Genomic DNA, 24363 nt, shown 5'->3' with positions numbered 1-24363 from the left:
CCACAACTGAGAACAGTTCCCCATGATCTACCACACAAAGTCCAGGTTCCTCTCCCACACTTGCAAGCCCCTGCAACCTAATTTCCCTCTATTTCCCAACATGTGCCTTTCAAGTTAATGGAGTTGGTTTTGTTTCTGTACCATGAACACAACAAATATTTGGTTCTCAATCACTGAATTATTCTGCTTCCTCTATTTATTCTTTATTTCACATCCCAATCATACCTCCTCCTTAAATTCTTCTTGGACTGCTGACAGCCACCCATCTTCCTTTTCTCAACTTACTTGGATTTTATATAGCCAATACCACAGAGTTTTAACTTTAGATGTATATTATCCTATAATAAAAGAAAAGAGAAAACATACTGGCCTGGAAGCCTGGGGCCTCGTTCTGGTTTGACTGCTAATCAGCTAACTACCTCTGTCCAGTCTTTTAGTCTTTCTAGATTTCAGTTTTCTTATCAGTGAAACAACAGCACTAGATAACGTGGAAGGGCGCCTGGGTGGCTCAGTCGATTAAATGTCTGACTTTGGCTCAGGTCATGATCTCAGGGTTCCTGAGTTCAAGCCCCTCATCGGGTTCTCTATGGTCAGCGCAGAGCCTGCTTCAGGTCCTCTGTCCCCCACTCTCTGCCCCTCCCCCACTCATGTGCACACATGGGCTCACTCGTTCTCAAAAATAAAAATAAACATTTCAAAAAAAAAAAAAGATAATGTGTAAACTCTTTGCCAACATCACACTGCCCATGATACATTATTTCATGTGCATTATGCTTACATTCCTCAAACAAAACACAAGCTCCTCTGGGGCAGAGACCTTGAATTTTCCTTCTTTCTATTCTGAGTAACTCCAAGCACAGCATCTTACACATTGATAATGCTCATAAAATGTATGTTGACTACAGGTCATCAAATATTAGCTGAACTGACTATATGATTTGTACTATTAAAGTATGACGCACGAGGAGTTTTATTATTGCCTGTCATAACTTACTAGACAGCAATAGATAATACATGCTTCATATTGAAATATTAACCATGAAAAGTATACTAAATTGGAAACTGGAATGACACTGAAATCAGTCAGGATTCCCTTTCCAAAAAGAAAGGTTTTCCGTTGGGAGTACGAGGAGTGCCCTAGCTTTTCCTCTTCCTTCCACATACAAGGAAGCAATGTATGACACATACATTTGTTTAATGTCTCCCTGATAATACACATCCAGATAATACTCTACCTCAAAGAAATCTCTGCCACACTGCAGCTGTTAGAAAGAAGAAAACATATAAGAGGGTAACGTATATAGGAAAATACATGATCTTATCCTTCAATAGTTTATCTTCCTCAAAAGTTTTAAAGACTTTCTTTTTGTCTTTATTTGCATACCTACTCTGTGGCTTCTTGCTGCTAATAATGCTTTTTCAATGTCTTGTCTAGTCAACTACACAGCAAGCCACTCACGGGCACCTTAGTCTTCGGCCCCACATGGCTACCTACTACAATGGATCCAAACCAAGAATTCAAGTAGCATTTGATTGGCTTTTATCAGTTTTCTCAGAGTGTGAGAATATTTATTCCTGATTTCTATACTTTTAGAAAGACTTTTCCCATGCAGGTTTTGAGAAGAAAACAAAATGTGTCAGAATGAAACTACAAGGAGGCTACAAAAGGTTTAATCGAGCTCTAAAAATGGTAACATCGTGATGTGTTCTTATTGCGGGAGGGCACCAGTTCTACAATTTTTCCCCTTACGTCTGTGAAACACAGGCATTTTTTTTAAACATATATAGTGAAAATATATGAGGTTACTGCCTGCATTCGGGTTTGAAAAATGATATAACAACTAGATTACACACTGGCTTACCATACACATATTACAACTCAAGAGGGTAAGGAAAATATCACAAGTGCTTGTGTATTACTGCCTCTTTTCCCTGTTAAAGGATCAAGAGCAAGGAAAGGTCGTGAATTTTGAGTGTTATTAGCTTTACCTAAAGAAGAGCTGTTAAGAAGACATCATCAAAACAGACCCATACACACAATACTCACAGAACAAGGAAATCAAAGCATCCCTGTTTGTAGTCCCACAACCTGGTAAATGCTCTACCTGGGACATGGCCTTCAACTGTGCCTATACCCATGCACTCAGGTCTCTGGAGACACCCAGGAAGAGACCAGTCAGTCGGAGGCAGGGGCAGGGCTGAAAGATGCTGTAGGTCTTGGCCATGCAGAACTGAGGAAGCAAATGATAAAATGGCACATGGAAAGAAAAAAAGTATCCCATTAAGGATCCAGTTGTCATACAATTTGAAACTTGTGTGTTCGGCAAAATGCCAATAAGGTGATGCGTACATGCTAATCATAGTATTCTCTCTGCATTTGTGTATGTTTGAAACCTTTTTGTAATATATTTTAAAACCTGGTAAGTGTAGTCTCCAACACATTCCCATACTCTTGGTATGTTAAGGGTGGAAGCAGAAAATAAGGGACTGACCAAGGATTGAGAGAGAAAGATGGTGGCATATATCAAGTGGCTATGTTGTCTCTAATCAAGTGAGCTGCACAACCCAAATCATACAAAAAAAAAAAAAAAAAAAAAAGACAGGAATGGGACACATGGGGTCACATTCATATTTTAAGATCACATGGAAGAATGGTCTCAACAGCCCTTCAAGAAGTCCTAGTAAGAGATGGCTTTTGGTGACAAAGTCACCAGCAAAGAACAGGCTATACTAGAAATCCACATGAAAAGACTGTGTTTCATAAACATACACACACGCACACACATAATGCTCCATTGATCTCCTAACACAAAGGGCCACTTCCTTTTCCTTAAACCATGTTCCAGTTCAAATCTAGGTATTTTAGAGTCAGGTACACCACTTTGTATACATACATTTGAAGTCAAATGTAAAAGTTGAATTTTCTTGATTACTAGTCCTATCAGCAAAGATTTACTTACAGATAACAGAATAGCTCTCAAGATGTCTTGGGCAAAAAAAAAAGACTTAGTACACAGATTTAGGTACTTATAAAACTACTGAAAGGGCTAGAAGGGCAGGTCCAGACTGTGCCTCCAGAAGCAACACAGAACAATTGGTCTACCTGGAAGACTGCTTCCCCTGCCACATTCAGGACCCTGGGAAATCAGGAAGTCATTACATCATTACAGTAGAATCTAGGAACCAGGAAGTTGTATGAACTATAACCTCGAGAGCTCTGTTGGGTCTGTAGAACTAGACCATAAAATTGGTATCTATATGCTCCTGCTTTGGCTCACACTGAACTCGATAAGCACCATACAAGTTCTTCTGACTGGTAGAGCCTAAATCATACCCAGAACTCTGGATGCAAGGGGGCTTAAGAAATAAAGCATTCAGCTTTCCACCCTCTGCTTTATGTGCAGGTACCCTAGGAGGACCATGCAACAGATAATGAGCAAGCCAATCTCAGTGTATCCATCATACCATAGAAAATACCAAAATACTCTACCAAAAGGGAGGAAGGGGTATTTAACTTTAAAAAGAAGAAATGAGACATCACAGTCAAGTGCAAAACCAAGTATAAAAGGGCTTCTAAGTAACAGAAGATATCTGAACATAGTTTTTGCAGTATATAATATTAAGAAATTACAAATAATTTTGTTAGGTAAAATAATATAGTTATACAAGAAAATTTTATTTTTTAGAACTCACTAAACTATTTTTAGAACATGAAAGAAAATATTATGATGTCTTGAAATTGCTTCAAAATACTTAAATTACTTTGTTTTTGGGGGAACAGATGTTAATTATTAAATCTGGGTAAGCGGGCTCATTTCTTATACTCTCTGTTTTTGTGACTGAAATTTTTCATAATAAAAAGCTTTAACAGGTTATACCAAAATAAACACGGGAAGTACAAATTGTTTTTGCTTCATTTTTAAATGAAATTTTAAATAAAAATGCTTCATTTTTAAAACTTTAATTTTAACGCATTATTAAAATAAGGTCCATCTTCTGTAAAGTAACTGGCTTATACTCCTTAAAATGTCAAGGTCATAAAAGACAAAGACAGAATGGGAAATGTTCCAGATTAAAGAATTAAGGGACATTACAACTAAATGCACAATGTAATAACGGACTGGACCACAGACCAGATTTTTTTTTCTTTTTGCCATAAAATAGGACGTTATTTGGACAATTGCCAAATATGAATAAAGTAATACATACTGATGTATTTAGGCATAAAGGGGCATTACATCTACAACTTGCTCTCAAATGATTCGGGGAAAATACCATAGATAGATAGAAAATGACAAAGCAAATGTAAACAATGTTAACAATGAGGACATCCGGGTTTATGGGCTAAGGGAGTTCTTTGTCCTCTTCCTGTAACTTTTCTATAAGCCAGAATTACTTCATAAATGTTTGGGGGGTGCCTGAGTGGCTCAGTTGGGTGACGGGCTGACTTCGGCTCAGGTCATGATCTCATGGCGTGAGTTTCAGCCCTGCAATGGGCTCTATGCTGACAGAGAGAAGCCTGCTTCAAATCCTCTCTCTCTCTCCCTCTCTCTCTGCCCCACCCCTGCTCTCTTTCTCCCTGTGACAAATAAATAAGCATTAAAAAAAATGGTTTTTAAGTATAAAATGTAGTGGCAGCACTGAAGAGCTTGAATAGAAGAACAGTTTCTTCTATTAAATGAAAATTAATAGGGGTGCTTGGGTGGCTAAGTCATCCGGATAAATGTCCAAACTTTGGCTCGTCATGTTGAGGTTCACGAGTTTGAGCCCCATGCCAGGCTCTGCGCAGACAGCTCAGAACCTGGAGCCTGCTTCAGATTCTGTGTGTGTGTGTGTGTGTGTGTGTGTGTCTGCCCCTCCCCTGCTCGCACTCTGTCTCTCTCTCAAAAATATAAAAATAAATAAAACATAAATTAAAAGAAAATTAATAGCCAAATAACTGGAGTGGCATGTAGTTAGTACTTTTTCAGAACCTGTTCCATGGGGCATAGTCTCCCAATCTGAAAAGTTTCTTGCAGCATGTGCTTATTTTGTACTTCTCATTTTAGCAACAAAATTTGAATACAATCTAACAGCTGTCTTTAGACACTAACATCTACTTTTATAAACATCTGCAACACTGCAGTTGAAAATGTATATAGGAAGTGCCAGTTTGGTGAATTTACACACTAAAATTACTTTCTAGTTCAGCAAAGAGAGAACCATGAACTACATTTTTTACCTTAAAAAATGCATTAAAACTGTGTTACACAAAAGGAAATGTCTGAGTTAAGAGTCAGACAGGCATGAATTTCAGTCTAGGCTCTGCCTGTTAAATACGCAGACATGACCCTAGTGACTCAATCAATTCTCAGAACCTCTGCTTTCTCACGGACACAGTGAGACTAACATCTACTCTTGTAAGATTGTTGTGGACGTTCATTTAAATCAGGAACATACGGACAATAAGACTCTAGGGTACAAAATAGTTATTCAATATGTATTTATCAAGATTCCTTAAAAAAAAAGTAAATTCTGCTATCCAAAAAATCTCCAAATAGAATATATAATATTAACATTTCATAATGCTACTCTGTATTTTTTCTCCATGTTGTTGCTAACATTAACATATCCTTATGTTAACTTATTTATACAACAAATGTTTACTTAGGGCTTACTATGAACCTAGCACTGTTCCAGGCACCAGCATGAGAGCTGAAATTAATACAGACCAACTTGTCCTGGTGAATTCATCTTAGGTTCTACAAGCCACCATTAACCATTGAGTAAACAAATAGTATCAGTTTAGGGGAGGGGATTATTTTGAGTGTTATTCTGGCTTCGTTGCATCCATGACTGGTTCTTTTGCCCTTCCAGACATTCTCTGAACTGCATTAATTACAAACTCCCTTTCCGCTAAATAAACCCGAGTTGATTCTATTACTTCAACTGGCAGGCATGCCTGTGCTCTCCTAACTGAGAAAGCCTTTTTCCCTTTGACGTCAGATAATAAAAGCACATCAGATACTTCAGAATTCAGCATAGATTGCATACAAAAAAAATTCAACCCTAAGATAGGTATAGATTATTTTTGTGTGCTGTATATTTTGCTATGGTTACCGAGACGTGGTTAGCATTTTGACTTTTTTTTTTTTTCTTAGAATAATGCAATGATCTGAATCTCAAATCTTTCATAAGGTGCAACTTTCCAATGATAAACAAGAACAGGAAGTAAATCTTGAATACACCAGACTTCAAGTTCCCTTCACTATTATCTACTCTGCTGTCATCTCAGCTTAACTTAACATTAAACTTTCTACTGTCCTACCCTAAGTTGATGTTACTAATATTTTTTATTTCTGCTCAAATAAAACATTTCCCATTAAACTGGAAATTCTGACATATACTCAAATATTTTAAGTTCTAAGAGGAAGACATCTAAAATAAAGGAATTGAGTAGCAAAGCAAGTTACAAAAGCAGAAATGAAAACAGATGTTAAACTTCTTTGAAACAAATTTTTACTAATAGCCTCAACCAAAGCTATTTCAGTCACCTACTAGAAATATTGTATCTAGTCAAAAGATCTCAACAAGCTTCACAGGCCATCAGCAACTCAAGGGTGTGGGCTCTCTTCAAGGTTCTATTTACCACTCAGCACCATGCATGTTATGGGATTTCAAAACAGAGGTGGGAAGTTCTGTAAAAGCTCAGTTTAGATCAGCGGCTGTCCATCAGGGGTAATTTTGCCCCCACCCCAAGCATCATCTGGAAAGATCTGGAGGCATTTTTAGCTGTGATGATTGGGTGGGGGGAGGGGTTGCTACTGGCATCTGGTGGGTGGAGTCTAGGGATGTCGCTGAACACCCCGAAGTTCACAACACAGCCCCCTATAGCAAAGAACTATGCAGCTAAAAGTGCTGACCAAAGTTGAGAAAACTGGGTTAACTATGCCTCACACAGGTTAACTTTGTCCTCACGTTCATATATAAAATCAATGCTCATGTGGCTTTTCATAACCTCTGATGACAGCCTACAGACCCTTTCAAACAGGATACATTAAATCCATCCTCTGGAAAGCCGCTCTGACCACTGAAACTGTCAATGAAATCCCTGCAGTGTGAAAAGCCCAAGTCTCCTTCCATAATTAACCAACAATCTCCAAGGTAAGAAACTCTGAATGCCATTTTATTGGACTCTGAAGACATTGGGCTTCAAACATTACTAATATCTTGATTACACAGAGTAGCAACTTTGTTTCCTAATCGCTCCTGGGACAGTATCAAATGCATAAGTGAGGCAACAGAAGCCGCTTCCTCTCCTTACTTATCTTCTAACATCACGATTTTACTTTCATCACTTTACAGAAAATGGTGCTCAAGTTTCTGAGCCTGTTTTCTCAAAGGAGAGGATAGTAGTTCCTACTGTACAGGATTCTTCTGTTGTTGTTTTTTAATGTTTTCCATTATTTATTTTTGAGAGAGAGAGCAGGGAAGGGGCAGAAAGAGGGGGGGAACAAAGGACCCAAAGTGGGCTCTGTGCCGACAGCAGTGAGCCCACATGGGGCTTGAACTCACAAACCATGAGATCATGACCTGAGCAGAAGTCACATGCTCAACCAACTGAGCCACCCAGGTGCCCCTGTAGAGGATTATTCTGAGGATTAAAGTGACATCAAGGTGGCACACAGTGCCTGGGATACGAATGGGTGTCCTCACTGACTCCTAACAGATGATGTTAGACACAGGGCATTACACACCCAAATACTGAACCAATGGAGAGATGGAAACTTTGGTTAGGAAAAAAGATACCCTGAGAACCTAAGAATTAATTAATTCTATGTTTCTCTTTAGATAAGATGTTGGAAATAATTTTATAAATCCATGTTTTAATCCTTTAAAAATACCACTAAACTTAAATTTGAAATTCAATACTTATATTTTTCTGAGTAACAGGTTTGAGGTGACTCACTGAAAGAGAGAAAGAAAAAGAAAGGGGATTAGTACAAAAGAATAATTCAAGTAACTAGCACATGGCCGACCAAAATTTCAATCACAGCCATATCTCTCTGGTATTAAAGAACACTCTTTTCACTAATCCATGCTGTCTCCCAGACACTCCATACTGAGAGCCATAAAAGAGAGGAAGAGCCTGATCTTTAGAAAGCATCAAGTTGAGAGGGGGGTCAATTAGGTAAATAATTACAAAACTAAATAATAAATGTTATGTGTAACTTGTAAGGATAAAGTCACCCGTGATCACAAAGGAAGGAGTGATGGATTCTGGCTGGCGTAGGGTTCCACAGAGTAGAGATATCCAAGGTAAGTCTTGAAGGATAAGTAGAATCTGCCAAGCAAGGGAGAAAGGACACTTCAAGCAGACTGTCTACATACGTAAATTCAGTGAGATGTGAGATGACACAGGAGTGATAGGTTGTGGTGAATAATGCTCTGTAGCTGGTGTGTAGAGTATAAAGGGGGTAATGAGAGAAAACGAGACTACAGAGGTTGGTTGGAACTCAACTCTGAGATGCCTTACTAACAAACAGCAGTGGGAAGTCACAGGTTTCTGAAGGCGGAAAGGAATAAGATAAGATCTCCTTTGGTGATAACCTAGGGGAGTGTGGAACAATACAGATAATAGCTTTGAGATGGTAACACTGAGAACAGTTAGGAAGCTCCTGCAATAGTCCAAACAAAAGCAGAAGAAATGCAATCAAAAGACCAATGCCTTTTCATCCATTTATTTACTCTGTGCATCCATCCACCATCCAGTCACCCATCCAGCTAACACAGGTGCTCACTATGTGGAGCCAATAAGCTAACTGAAGCATGATCAGCAGTGAGACTGACATGGTCTGCTTGCATAAAGCTTATATTCTAGTGGAGGAAACGATTAAACCATTCATGATACAATGAATTATTCAATTTCAATGGTAGTGAGTGCTGTGAGAAGTGTTCTAAGAAAGAATCTCTCAAGAGACTGTGACCTAGTCTGAGGTCAAGCTGCTCAAAAAAAGCTTCTGCAAGAAGTCACCTTTAAGCTTAAGTCACCTTTGAGCTGAGGCTATTATCTCATATCTCTCATTCTAAATAAGTGTTCAGAAACTTCTCTTTCATTAGTCAACTTTGCTTGGTGTAATCACATTTTAGTATCTACTTATTAAAATCTCTGGTAAGTCCAGCCATGCCAGTAGGTATTGCTGGAAGAGGGGAAGAAAAACTAGGGGTGAGCAAAGAAGGGTGGGAAAAAGTTAAAGGGTGAGGGGGGTGGGAGGAATAGAAGGGGGAGAGAGACTGGGAAGGAAACAGGACTGAAATTCCAAAGGCTTTAGTTACACAGTAGACTTTATAAAGAGAAATTCATTAGGAGAGAACGCCTAAACATTTCTTGTGATCAATACTCAGAAACATAATCCTCTGCAAACTGATAAACAGGATGAACCATCAACCTGTCAACTTCTACTTCTACTCTGTTTTTTTAGATCTAGGAGTGATCTAGGTCAAAATTCCAACTCTGTCAACTGAATCTCATACTCCTGGGCAGATTTCTTAGTCTCTCCGAGAATCTGTTTTCTTACCAATAAAACAGATATAACCAAACCAATTTCACAAAGTATTTTTTAATAAGAAGCAAAGGAGAGAAGAGATTTAAAATATCTATTCATTCAATTCAGTTAATCTATCATTCTAAACACATTAATGTGATCACTTCGAATCTGGAGGTCCTGGTGGCTCTATCTTTATCTTGAGAAATATAGCTTTTCTTCTAAAATAAAGGTACTGATAGGGGTGCCTGGGTGGCTCAGCCGGTTCAGTGTCCAACTTCAGCTCAGGTCATGATCTCACCCTTTGGGAGTTTGAGCCCCACCTCAGGCTCTCTGCTGACAGCTCAGAGCCTGGAGCCTGCTTCAGATTCTGTATCTCCCTCTCTCTCTGCCCTCCCCTGCTTGCGCGCTCTCTCTCTCTTTCTCTCTCTCAAAATAAATAAAAATTAAAAAAAAAATTTAAATAAAGCCATTGATCATCATTCAAGATATGATGACTATTTATATGTTAAATATTCAGCCCAAGTTCAAGACAGAGGGACAAAAAATTTAGAAAGTTAACTGTCACTTATTGTTAACTTTGCCCACAATACCCACTTCCCTTAAAATATCCCAACGGTTGATATTGAAGATGACCACAGATGATTATAGGTGTGCTGCTACTCTCCACTTGGCCCTCAGCTATAGAGAACCCGATCCCTCAGCACTTTTAAGATTAGAAGTTAACACCACCTCTTGGCACCAACACTTTTTTATCACAGTAACACCACAGCCCAACTGAAAATCTTAACAAAGGACTACAAAATTCAGAATTACATTTAAATATCCATGGCTGATTCTTTTAAATAGGTCCAAATAACCAAATTGGTCCATCAAATAATTATGGTGGCATGACAGTATTTGTTACTTAACCTGAATCATCTGTGCCCAGTCCTGGAAAGTTTTATCCCTTGCAGTGCCAAAAAGCAGATTTAGAAAACTGGATAAAGCAAGATCTGTGTTACATGTGTGATCATCAAGAACATGAAAGGTCCTTCTATGATGAGGTTAGTAGGAAATTTATCCTGCTAGAAATGGGGTATTTGCAGAAATGAATAGAACACTAAATTCCTGGAGATGGATCCTGAGACCAAGAATGTTTCTCCTTGCTCCCTTCACCACCACCCCTCCAGCAGATTACAGAGAACACTAGGTCAATGCCTAAAACACAATCTGCAAAGAAACAAAGAATGAGCCTTAAAGAAATGCTCATGCTTTCTGTGACGGGGTGAGAACTGGGATGAAACAGGACTTTAAATACCATTTCTGAATGCCTGTAGATGTATCTGATACAATCAATGGAGAAAAAAGAAGCTGATTCCACAATTTTAAGTGTTCTTAAAATACACACACACTTTTAAACAATACTGCCAGTTAAAGATGGTGGATTGAACACATGTACTTGCCTCCTCTGCTGTCTCCTAAAACCTTGTAAGAATGGCATTAAAAGATTTCCTTAAAGGCATAAACCCACAAAGATAGAGAAGAGTTAATGAATGTAAAAAATTCTCAAAGTGGGAAAACAGGAACAGAGAGCTAACTTGGCATATCTGAGAAAACGAAATACTAAACCAGCAACAGTGAGGTCTGAGAAGCCAGGTTTGCCTGGAACTGTGAAGAGGCAGTCTGAGCACTGATCCTCTCCCAAAAGTCTGCCTATCTGCTGAGGGCTCCTTCCTATCCCAGTAGATGACTAATGTTTCTTACCTAGAAATGGTAACAAGGAATATCTTGCAACTGGGAGGCTCCCATGCCCAGTTAAGAGTGCAAACAGAATACTAAAAACCAAAGTTTATATACTAAATGTTAAGGCGCCCAGGCTTACATCTTACAGAGAGTAGATGAGAGAGTATGCTTTGGGCAATTTGACAATTCATGAGGGGGGAAAAAAAAGACACCAATGTCCAGATCCTAATACTGAGAGTTAGTTCATAGTGAAACCACGAGGCCCTACAATGAAGTCCATGGTCATTCAGTGCCTTGCATACTTCCATCAGCCCCTTTTAGAAGCTGGCTCTTAAATATAAACAGCCAAAGGCTCAGAGAAAACCCTTAAGATCAGAAGCAGACAACGAGGAGGAAAAGAAGGAACTCAGAAGAAACAGAAACTGTGGAGGGAAATGAAAACCTTGGCGGGGGGTGGGCAGGGGCAGGGATTCTCCTTAATATCATGAGAGATGTAAGAAAAAATACTAGGTGCATGAAAAAAAAACCAAGATGCCAGCCAAAATGGATATTCCAAAAATAAAAAGGAACTACTGGATATTAAAACAGGAGAGCAAAAGTATAAGTACTCAATATTTGAAAAGACACTTCATCTCATTAGTCATCAAGGAAATGCAAACTAAAGCCACAATAAGATATTACAATATACCCTCCAGAATGACTAAAAGGACTGCTAACTCTCTTGGATCACTTGCTCTGGGGGAAGTTAGCTGCCATGTCATGTTGATATCTAGGCAGTTTCGCGGTGAGGAACTGAGGCTTCCTGCCAATAGCCATGTGAGTGAGCCATTTTGGAAGAGGCCTTCAGATGACTGTGGTCCCTGCTGGTATTCTGACTATTACCTTGTGAAAGACTCTGGGCCAGAATCACCAAACCAAGCTGCTCCCAAATGCCCGACCCACAGGAAAACTGGCAATACATTCTCTAAGGGAGTCTGAAGGTAAACATATGCACACCCTGATTCAGCTTCCGACTCCCAGGTTCATACCCAACACAGGTGTGTACATATACACACAAATGACGTTTGAGGACGTCCGCAGCAAAAGTATTTGTAATAGTCCCAAATCAGAAACAACTCCAATGTCCACTAACAGTCAAACGGATAAACGGTAGTGACTCACATGACAGAGCACTACACAGTAATGACACAGTAGGATCTACTAAGAGGTGCAGCAACATGGATGAAACCGAGAGAAAGATACTAGACACAGAGTCTACATTTCCATTTATACCAAGTTCAAAACCAGACAAAAATAAACCAGGTGTTAAAAGTCAGTACAGACTTTGGGGAGGAAGTAGTGGTTGGGAGGCGGCAAAAGTGCAGGAGATGCTCTACTTCATCTGGATGGTGTTTAAAAGGATGTCATTTTGTAAAAATTCAATGCGCTCCAAACTCAGGATATACTTTTCCATGTACATGCTGCCCTTCGTAAGAGTTTATTTTAAAACATTAATTAGAAAAGTTAGAAGACAGAACTGAAGTAGTTTTCCAGCAAGGAGTGCAAAATTACAAAAAGGAAAAGGAGAAAAAAAGGCTTAAAGATAACAGGATCTTTGGAAAGAGAGAACCAAGAAAATGAAAGGGGAGATAATCAAAATAATTCAGGAAAAATTCAAGAAGAGAAATTCATGAGCTCCTTGATTGACAGGGCCTGCCAAGTGTACAACCAAGAGAGATGAAAACCAGAACCAATCCAAAACGCCTCATCACAAACTGTCACGGAGTATTCACAGTAAGATCGCCACCACATTTGTCAACAGCATCGCAAGGCTGGTACTGGCACAGCATTTCCTCACCTACTTCTTCCTCTACATCCTTCTGCACCTCCCTCCCCGGACACATTATCATATAAAGAAACTAGTCTTTCCCAATACTGTTTATTTAGAAGAATGTGACGGTGAATTCCCAACTAGCCTACATGCCTGATGGAACATCAGTCAACAAGAGTGGGTGACAAATGGTTCTGTGGTGACTGTGGGTTCTCTATCCTGGGGGGCTCATTCCCCCCTCTTATCTGATCTGTCATTGCCAAAATAGCTTAATATGTCCCAAGGGAACATGAGTGAGAGGCCCAAATAGCTAGACATCCTTAGAATACAACCACAACGAAAGAGAAACAACAAATTGCACAGTATTACTAATGAAGCAGAATTTTTGGAAGAACCCCAAGTTATAATCTGTATTAATATTTATACTAATTTAAGAACAAAGAAAAAATATTAACAATATGAAATCAGACTATGTGGAAACACATTAAATGTGAAAAACATAGCAGATGGGATAAATATAGTTAAGGAACAAATTACCAAGCCAGGAAAAAAAAAAAACAAAACCCACAAAACAACAACTAAGGAACTTTCCTGGGAGTCAGCATAAAAGGCTGATTGGGAAGGAGAGGGGATGGAAAGAATATATTTAAAGAACACGAAAATATTTCAATTAAAGGTTAGCCATACAATTCAGATAATGATAACCTATATGTAGATGCATCACAGTGATATTTAAGAAAGTCAAGGGTAATTCAATAACCTCCAAAGGCAAAGACTAATAAAGGACAAAAGAACAAGATCAACCTTAGATATCTCAAGACAGAGGAGATTCAATAAGCTTGTGGGGGAATACCACAAAAATACTGAAGAAAAACAACTCTGACCTAAAGTTTTTATCCATACAAATCATTATTATTTAGAAGTGACAGCAAATGAAAAAATGTCTTCATTTATATGAGGGGTCATAGCTTTGCCATGTACAAAGACTACCTTTGAAAATACTTGTGGAGGAAGTACTCCATTAAGAATTAAAGAGGAAACTATAGAAAGCTGAAATTAAGGATGATCAGAAAGGAGAAATAAACAAACCCACAATTAGGAGCAACTAGGTGGCTCAGTCGATTAAGCATCTGACTCTTGATTTCGGCTCAGGTCATGATCTCACGGGTTCTGAGTTCAAGTCCTGCATCAGGCTCTGCACTGACAGCACAGAGCCTGCTTGGATTCTCTCTCTCTGTCCCTCCTTGCCTCTCTCTCTCTCAAAATAAATAAATAAACATTTTTAAAAATCCACAATTAGTGCTCAAGTATTCAACATTCCTCACTCCTTAACAGAACAAGTGGACAGAAAACCAGTAGGGAGAAGACCTAAAACATATCAACCAACTTGACTGAATTGATATTCACAGAACATACCATTCAACAACTCAGAATACATACTCTTTTTAAAAAATGTTTATTTATTTTGAGAGACAGAGGGAGCAGGCACAAGCGGGGGTAGGGGGGCAAAGAGAGAGGAGGAAGAGGACAGAGAGAGAGAGAGAGAGAGAGAGAGAGAGAGAGAGAATCCCAAGCAGGCTCCATGCTCAGTGTGGAGCCCAACACAGGCTCAATCCCACGACTATGAGATCATGACCTGAGCCAAAACCAAAAGTCAGATGCTTAACCAACTGAGCCACCCAAGTGCCCTAGAATACATACTCTTTTTAAGTGTGTATGTAATAGTCAGCAAGACAGACCGAAAAACAAACTTCAATAACTGAAATGAACTGGAATCATACAAAACAGGTTCTCTGAATACACAGAATTAAATTAGCAACCAGTAATAGAGATATATTTGGGAAGTCCTGGAAATTAAACAACACACTATTGAATAATTCATGAATCAAACAGGAATTCACAAGGGTTGTCAGAAAACACACACACACATACACACACATTCTTTTTTAAGTAGCCTCCATGCCCAGTGCAGAGCTCTCAACACAGTGCTTGAATTCACTCACCACCCTGAGATCAAGACCTGAGCTGAGAGCAAGAGCTGGATGCTTAACTGACTGAACCACCCAGGCACCCCCAAAAATGTTTTTAATTGAACGAAAACAAAACATGACATAAAACTTGTGGGATGCAGCTAAAGCAGCGCTTAAAGAGAAATGTATAGCATTGAATACTTATACTAAAAGAGAAAGGTTTCAAATCAATGATGTAGGCCTCTACCCTAAGGAAGGATGAAGATGATCAAATTAATGTCAAAGTAAGAAGGAAGGAAATATCAATGATGGGGCAAAAAATCAGTGACACTGAAAATAGAGAATAGGAAAAAAACCATTAAACTGGTTTTTTCATTTGAATATTTTATTCTTTCTAGAGCAGTTTTAGGTTCACAGTATAATGGATATCACAGAGATATCACCCACACATGCATAGTCTCCTCCATTATCAACATCCTCCACCAGCATGGTATACTTGTTACAGCTGACGGACTTACACTGCCATATTATCACTCAGTCCACGGCTTATAGGACAGGTCACTCTTGTATATTCAATGGACTTGGACAAATGTATGATGACAGACACTCACCATTCCAGTATCATAAAGAATATTTTCACTGACCTAAAAATCCTCTGTGTTCTACCTATTCATCCCACCCTCCCCCTTAACCCCTAGCAACCACTGATTTTGTTACTCTTTTCACAGTTTTGCCTTTTCCAGAATGTTATATAGTTAAAAATCATACAGTATGTAACCTTCTCAAATTACCTTCTTTCACTTAGTAATATGTTTTTAAGGTTCCTCCATGTCTTTTCGTGGCTTGATATCTCACTTCTTTTTAGCACTGAATAATATTCCATTGTCTGGATGTAACCAAGTTTGTTTATCCACTCACCTACTGAAGGACATGTTGGGTGCTTTCAAATTTTGGCAATTATAAGTAAACACCCATGTTTGTGTGTAAACATCCAAATAACTTTTTTATAGTTGTTAATATGTAAAAGAAACTGAAGTCATGGAGAAAAAAAAAGATACCTACAAAAACAAACAAACAAACAAAACAAAAAAAGAAACTCTAGGCCCACATGGCTTCACTGGCCAAAACTGTCAAATATTTAAGGAAGAAATGATACTAATTCTACAGAAATACTTTAAGAAAATAGAAGAGAAGGTAACAAGTCCCAACTAATTTTATCAGACCAGCATTACCTTAATACCAAAAGTACACAAAGATATTACAAGAAAACTATGGACCAATATAACACATAAGTATAGAAATAAAAATTCTCAACAAAATATCAACAAATCAAATCTGCAAATATATATATCTCAAGATCATAAAAGCCAAATATGAAAGACCCACCGCTAATATCATCCTCAATGGGGAAAAACTGAGAGCTTTCCCCCTAAGGTCAGGAACACAACATGAATATCCACTCTCACCACTGTCGTTCAACATACTATTGAAAATCTTAGCCTCAGCAATCAGACAACACAGAGGAATAAAAGGCATTCAAATTGGCAAGGAGGAAGTCAAACTTTCACTCTTTCACTCGCAGATGATACAATTCTCTATATGGAAAACCCAATAGATTCCACCAAAAACCTGCTAGAAGTGATCCATGAATTCAGCAAAGTCACAGGAATCAATGCATAAAATCAATGCACAGAAATCAGCTGCATTCCTATACACCAATAATGAAGCAACAGAAAGAGAAATCAAAGAATCGACCCATTTACAATTGCACCAAAAAACATAAAATACCTAGGAATAAACCTAACCTAAGAGGTGAAAAAATCTATACACTGAAAACTATAGAAAGGTTATGAAAGAAATTGAAGACACAAAAAAATTGAAAAATATTACATGCTCGTGGATAGGAAGAACTAATATTGTTAAACTGTTGATACTACTCAAAGCAATCTACATATTCAATGCAATCCCTATCATAATAACACCAGCATTCTTCACAGAGCTAGAACAAACAATCCTAAAATTTGTATGGAACCAGAAAAAAACCCGAATAGCCAAAGCAATCCTAAACAAAACAAAATATAACAAAACAAAACAAAACCCAAAGCTAGAGGTATCACAATCCTGGACTTCAAGCTGTATTACAAAGCTGTAATCATCAAGGCAGTATGGTACAGGCACAAACACAGACACTCAGATCAATGGAACAGAATAGAGAACCCAGAAATGGACCCACAAACGTATGGCCAACTAATCTTTGACAAAGCAGGAAAGAATATCCAATGGAATAAAGACAGTCTCTTCAACAAATGCAGTGAAAATTGGACAGAGACATGCAGAAGAATGAACCTGGACCACTTTCTTATACCAAACACAAAAATAAAATGGATGAAAGACTAAGACAGGAAGCCATCAAAATCCTTAAGGAGAAAGCAGGCAAAAACCTCTTTGACCTCAGCTGCAGCAACTTCTTACTCAACACGTCTCTGGAAGCAAGGGAACCAAAAGCAAAAATGAACTATTGGGACCTCATCAAAATAAAAAGCTTCTCACAGCAAAGGAAACAATCAGCAAAACTAAAAGGCAACTGATAGAATGGGAGAAGATATTTGCAAATGACATATCAGATAAAGGGTTAGTATCCAAAATCTATAAAGAACTTCTCAAACTCAACACCCAAAAAACAAATAATCCAGTGAAGAAATGGGCAAAAGACATGAATAGACACTTCTCCAAAGAAGACATCCAGATGGCTAACAGACACATGAAAAAACGCTCAACATCACTCATCATCAGGGAAATACAAATTAAAACTATAATGAGATACCATCTCACACCTGTCAGAATGGCTAAAATTAACAATTCAGACAACAACAGATGTTGGGCAAGGATGCGGAGAAAGAGGATCTCTTTTGCACTGCTGGTGGGAATGCAAACTGGTGCAGCCACTCTGGAAAACAATATGGAGGTTCCTCAAAAAATTAAAAATAGAACTACCCTATGACTCAGCAATTGCACTACTAGGTATTTATCCAAGGGATACAGGTGTGCTGTTTCAAAGGGGCACACGCACCCCAATGTTTATAGCAGTGCTATCGACAATAGCTAAAGTATGGGAACAGCCCAAATGTCCACTGATGGATGAATGGATAAAGAAGATGTGGTGTGTGTGTGTGTGTGTGTGTGTGTGTGTGTATGTATATGTATATATATGTACGTATATATGGTATGTATACACACATTTATATACATATACACACACATATATATGGTATGTATACAATACATATGTACATATATATGGTATGTATACACACACACACACACACACACACAATGGAGTATTACTCGGCAACCAAAAAGAATGAAATCTTGCCATTTGCAACAATGTGGATGGAACTAGAGGGAATTATGCTACATGAAATTAGTCAGAAAAAGACAAATCATATGACTTCACTCATATGAGGAACTTAAGATACAAAACAGATGAACATAAAGGAAGGGAAGCAAATATAATATAAAAACAGAGAAGGGGACAAAACATAAGAGGCTCTTAAATACAGAGAACAAACAGAGGGTTGCTGGAGGGGTTGTGGGTGGGCGGAATGGGCTAAGTGGGTAAGGGGCACTAAGGAAGACACTTGTTGGGATGAGGAGTGGGGGTTATACATAGGGGATGAATCATTGGAGTCTACTCCTGAAATTATTGTTGCACTATACGCCAACTAATTTGGATGTAAATTAAAAAATAAATTACATAAATAAATAAATAATCTGCAAATATATAAAAGAGAGTATACCTCAGGTGCAGTTCATCACAGGAATGACCGGGATGTTTGACATTGAAATATCAATGTAACACCACAGAAGCAGTCTGAGTAAATCATATCAGTAGATGAAAAAAAATTATTTGACAAAATTCAGCTTACTCATGATAAAAACTCTAGGCAAACTATAAATTAAAAAAGACTTCCTCAATCTGATAAAGAGAACGTAAGAAATATCTGTGCTAACATACTTAATGATGAAAGCTGAATGTTTCCCCGCAAAAATCTGGAACAAGACAAAGTACGTCAACTCTCCCCACCTATGTAACATCACACACTGGGTGTCCTTGCCAGTGCAAGAGGCAAGAAAATGCATAAAACGCATATTGATTGAAAAGGCACAAAAATGTCTCTATTCTCAGACAACACAAATATCTATGCAGAAAAAGAAGAGCTAAAAGGATCAATAACAACAACAAAAAGCTACTAGAACAGATTGGTGAGAAAGCAGAATAGTGGGTACAAAGGGCTAGGAAGACTGGGAAAGGGGTGTTACTGCTTAATGAGTACAGTGTTGGTTTTGCAAGATGAAAAGTTCTGGTGAGATGTTGCACAACAATGTGAATATATTTAACATTACTTACCTGAACACTTAAAAACAGTTATAATGATAAATTTATACTATGTTGGATTTTTTTTTTACCACAATTAAAAATAAAATAAAATTGGGGCACCTGTGTGGCTCAGTCAGTTAAGCATCCGACTCTTGATTTTGGCTCAGGTCATGAGCTCACGGTCATGACGCTGAGCCCAGCATCGGGCTCTGCGCTTAACATGGATCCTGCTTGGGATCTTCTCTCTCCCTCTCACTCTGTCCCTCCCTGCTCATGCGCAAGCACACAAGCACACTCTCTCTTTCTCAAAATAAATATTGAAATCAGTAAATTAAATTAAAAAGCAATAGAAAGCTATGGTTTTGTTTTAAGCATGGGCATGACTTGATTATATCTGAACTGTCAAATGACCACCTTTGCTGCCTTTGACCTACTGATGTAAACACATACACGATATTTGCTAATAGATCTGTTTATACTGAATTATATCAACTTTCCTGGAGTAAACCCCACTGGAAAAACTACTGTATTTCTATATACTAGCAAATCACTAAAATTGTTTCAACATGCAAATACCATTTGCCATAACACCAAACACCATGAAATACTCAGATATGGATCTAGCAAAATTTGCTGAAAACTAGAATTCCAGAAGAGAGAAATTTTTTAAAAACAGACCTTAATATATGGAGATAATCCATATGCATGGATTTAAATGCCAATTTTCCTCAAATTGATGTATAAAGTCAGCTGCATCCCAGTGAAATTCCAAAATTCATAATAAAAAGCAAAAGAATTAGAATAGCCAAAGCAATTTTCAAACAAAAAAGTTTGAAGATTTGACAATATCTGACCTCAAGATTTAAAAAGTTACAATAATCAAGACAGTGCACTATTGAGAAAAGGAGAAACATTCATGTCAATGAGACTGAAGAGAATCCAGAAATAAACCCGTATATACTTGGGCAAGTAATTTTCAACAAAGGTTCCAAGATAATCTATTAAAGAAGATACTCTTTTCAAAAACAAGGGCTAGAACAATTGCATATCCATATATAAACATATGACCTTCAACTCATAATTCATATCATACATGAAAATTAACTTAAAATGAGTCATACACCTAAATTAAAAAAAAAAACCTAATACTGTCAAATTTCTGTACCTATAAGTTAGGTAAAGTTTCTTAGAATGAACACAATAAACATGAGCTATTAAAAAAACCCCTCAAACTGATAGATTAGATTTCACCAAAATTTATGCTATGCTCTTCAAAGATCTATTCAGAAAATGAAAAGACAAGCCAGACTGGGAGAAAATATTTTCAGAATACACATTTGATAAAAAACAAAACAAAACAAAAAAACAATCCTCATGTCCAAAATTTAATGAACTCTCACAATTTGATAATAAGAAAAAAAAAACCCACAATTTAAACAGGAAGGATTTGAAAGAGGTACCAACAGCAAATAAGCATAGGAAGAAATGCTCAACACATCACTAATCTTTAAAATGCAAAATAAGATAATAGTAGGCAGTACATACCACTGTACATCCACCGGAATGGCATTTTTTTTTTTAATTTTCTTTTTTAACGTTTATTTATTTTTGAGACAGAGAGAGACAGAACATGAACAGAGGAGGGTCAGAGAGAGGGAGACACAGAATCCAAAAGGCTCCAGGCTCTGAGCTGTCAGCACAGAGCCCGACACGGGGCTCGAACTCACAGACTGTGAGATCATGACCTGAGCCGAAGTCAGAGGCTCAACCGACTGAGCCGCCCAGGCTCAATTAAAAAAATGGCATTTTTTTAATTGATACTGCCAAATGACCTGAGGATGAAGAGCAACTGACTCTAATACATTGCTGACCAGAGTGCACAATGTTATAGACACTTTGAAAACAGTTTGGCGGTTTTCTAAAAAGTAAAACATCCACTTATCACGCCACCTAGAAAAATGAACAGAATCAGTAAACAGGAGGGTTCAATATGGCTGCTAAATACAAGATCAACTTACAAAAATCAGTAACTAGAATTCTGTGTCAGCAATAAAACAGCTACACTTAGGAAATGTAATAAATACAATAGCACTCACCATAACAAAAACCACGTGGTATCTAAAAATACAAAAGATCTGTACAAAACATGTGTAAATCTAATAAACATGTTATAAATAAATGGAGCAATAGTGCTTGTTCTTGGATGAGAAAACTTAACAAAGGTATCGGTTCTCTCCCAAATCAATCTATAAATTAAACGCCATCTCAAATTCCAGCTAAAATTTTAAGATAAGTGATTAACTTACTCTAAATCTTATATGGAAGAATAAAAGTACATGAATAGTTAGGTTACTTTTTAAAAGCAATTTTTAAAAAATATTTATTTTTCAGAGAGAGAGCCCATGTGCTCAGGGAGGGGTAGAGAGACAGGGAGACAGGATCTGAAGTGGGCTCTGTGCTGACAGCAGGGAGCCCGATGCGGAGCTCAAACTCACTAACCGAACTGCAAGATCATGACCTGAGCCCAAGTCAGACGCTTAACCGACTGAGCCACCCAGGTGCCCCAGGTTATTTTTAAAAAGATGAGGGGCGCCTGGGTGGCTCAGTCGGTTAAGCGTCCAACTTCGGCTCAGGTCATGATCTCGCAGTCCGTGGGTTCGAGCCCCGTGTCGGGCTCTGTGCTGACAGCTCAGAGCCTGGAGCTTGTTTCAGATTCCGTGTCTCCCTCTTTCTCTGACCCTCCCCTGTTCATGCTCTCTCTCTGTCTCATAAATAAATGTTAAAAAAAAAAAAAAAATTAAAAAAAAAAAAAAGATGAACAAAAAAGTGGCCTGTTCTACTAGATATTAACAGATACTTCAAAAACAAAATAATTTAGAGATATTAGAATATGGAACACATGAACAGATAAACAGACCAATGGCATAGAATAAGGACCAAACAAGCAGGCATGTATGAATACACACTACACACAACACACACACACACACACACACACACACACACCCTATGACGCTACAGATAAAACAAGATGGCTGTGAGTTGGTCACTGTTGAAAGCAGGTGAAGTTGAAACTCGGTTTCAGGGGCACCTGGGTGGCTCAGCCGGTTAAGCGTCCAACTTCAACTCAGGTCACGATCTCGCGGTCCGTGAGTTCGAGCCCCGCGTCAGGCTCTGGGCTGATGGCTCAGAGCCTGGAGCCTGCTTCAGATTCTGTGTCTCCCTCTCTCTCTGCCCCCCACCCCCCATTCATGCTCTGTGTCTCTCTGTCTCAAAAATAAACGTTGAAAAAAAAATTAAAAAAAAAAAAAAAAAAAGAAACTCGGTTTCATACAGTATTCTCTCCACTTCTGTATATGCTTAAAAAGTTCTGTAATAAACCCAAATTCAGAACAAAGACAAAAATCAAAGCATATACTGCTTCTGTGACCCCAAGGTACTTAGATATGAGCCCCCCAGGACTTGGGGCTGGATTTTTAGGCCTAGTCAGAGATAGAAGACATGGCCTCAGGTTGCTTAAGGAGGAATACTTGGGACTGAGCCCAGATGCTCAAAGACCTGTTATACCTTAGAGAAGGCTAAAAATACTCCATTTAGGGGCACCTGGGTGGCTCAGTTGGTTGAGTGTCTGACTCTTGATTTTAGCGCAGGTCACAGTCTCACAGTTCTTGAGTTTGAGCCCCACATCAGGCTCTGAGCCGAAAGCAGAGAGCCTGCTTGGGATTCTCTCTCTCCTTCTTTCTCTGCCCCCCCCTGCCCCCAATAAATAAATAAACATAAAAAATAAAATAAAAATATATTCCATTTAGCCAAATGAAGCAGTGAAGACATTTAGCTCACATCAAAAGAAAAGATAAACAGGTCCAACAAATACTTAAAATCCACAGCCTGTATCATACCTAAATTTGTGGTCTAGATTTTTTTTTTTTTATTTAAAAAAAATTTTTTTTCAACGTTTTTAATTTATTTTTGGGACAGAGAGAGACAGAGCATGAACGGGGGAGGGGCAGAGAGAGAGGGAGACACAGAATCGGAAACAGGCTCCAGGCTCCGAGCCATCAGCCCAGAGCCTGACGCGGGGCTCGAACTCACGGACCGCGAGATCGTGACCTGGCTGAAGTCGGACGCTTAACCGACTGCGCCACCCAGGCGCCCCTGTGGTCTAGATTTAATGGTATGGAATGGTATGGAAACTCTAAGGTAAGAAAATAAAATAAGTTAGTCCAGGACAACAAAAATGCCTGGGGACTCAGCAGTAGTAAAATACAAAGTCCTTCTGTAGGGATACTTCCATGAGAGGGCACATGGGAGCTCCAACAGCACACAAAATCCACTGAAAATGAGTTCACAATCAAAAAATCACAAACCACAAGAGGCAACAGCCTGCCCTGTGGGAGAATCTGATCACTGGAGAACTACAAGTAACTAGCGTTACTAGAAGTTAATGTGTAAAACGATTACATACCTTCTTAAGGAAACAGGAACAATAATGGCAAACATAGTACAGACCAATGTGCCTCCAACTCCTGAAGAATCATAAATGATCCCCAATGCCCTCTAAGTAAATGCCAAAGCTTGCACAATGGCCTGTAAGGCCCTGTGACCTCTCCTATCTCCGTGACTTCATCTCCTACTAATCCTCCTGGCTTACTCTGCTACAGCTACACAGTTGCCTAAGTCAGTCCTCCACCTGAGGGCCTTTGCACTGACAGTTCCTTATGCATGAAATATACTTCCCCCAGATTGCCACATGGCTCACTCCTTGACTCCTCCATGTTTCCATTCAAATGTCACCTGCTCACTGAGGCCATTTCTGACCATACTGTTTAAAACTGCAACTCGACTCATGCCCTGCTATTCCCTGCACTGGCTGACTGGTTAGTTGATTTTTACACAGTGTGTACCATCATCTCTCTCTCTCTCTCTCTCTCTCTCTCTCTCTCTCTCTCTCTCTCT

The 24363-nt window shown here is 38.6% G+C and overlaps 1 protein-coding gene across 2 annotated transcripts in view; it reads right to left on the bottom strand.

The window, feature by feature from the left end:
• The window catches only part of UBAC2 (UBA domain containing 2), a 171555-nt gene that overhangs the window by 90032 nt on the left and 57160 nt on the right, over positions 1-24363 (bottom strand). The window lies entirely within an intron of this gene.

The sequence above is a fragment of the Panthera uncia genome, assembly GCF_023721935.1.
Source record: "Panthera uncia isolate 11264 chromosome A1 unlocalized genomic scaffold, Puncia_PCG_1.0 HiC_scaffold_16, whole genome shotgun sequence".
NCBI classification, from domain to species: Eukaryota; Metazoa; Chordata; class Mammalia; order Carnivora; family Felidae; genus Panthera; species Panthera uncia.
The sequence above is the reverse complement of the archived record's forward strand: the minus strand, read 5'-3'. Positions and strand labels throughout refer to the sequence as shown.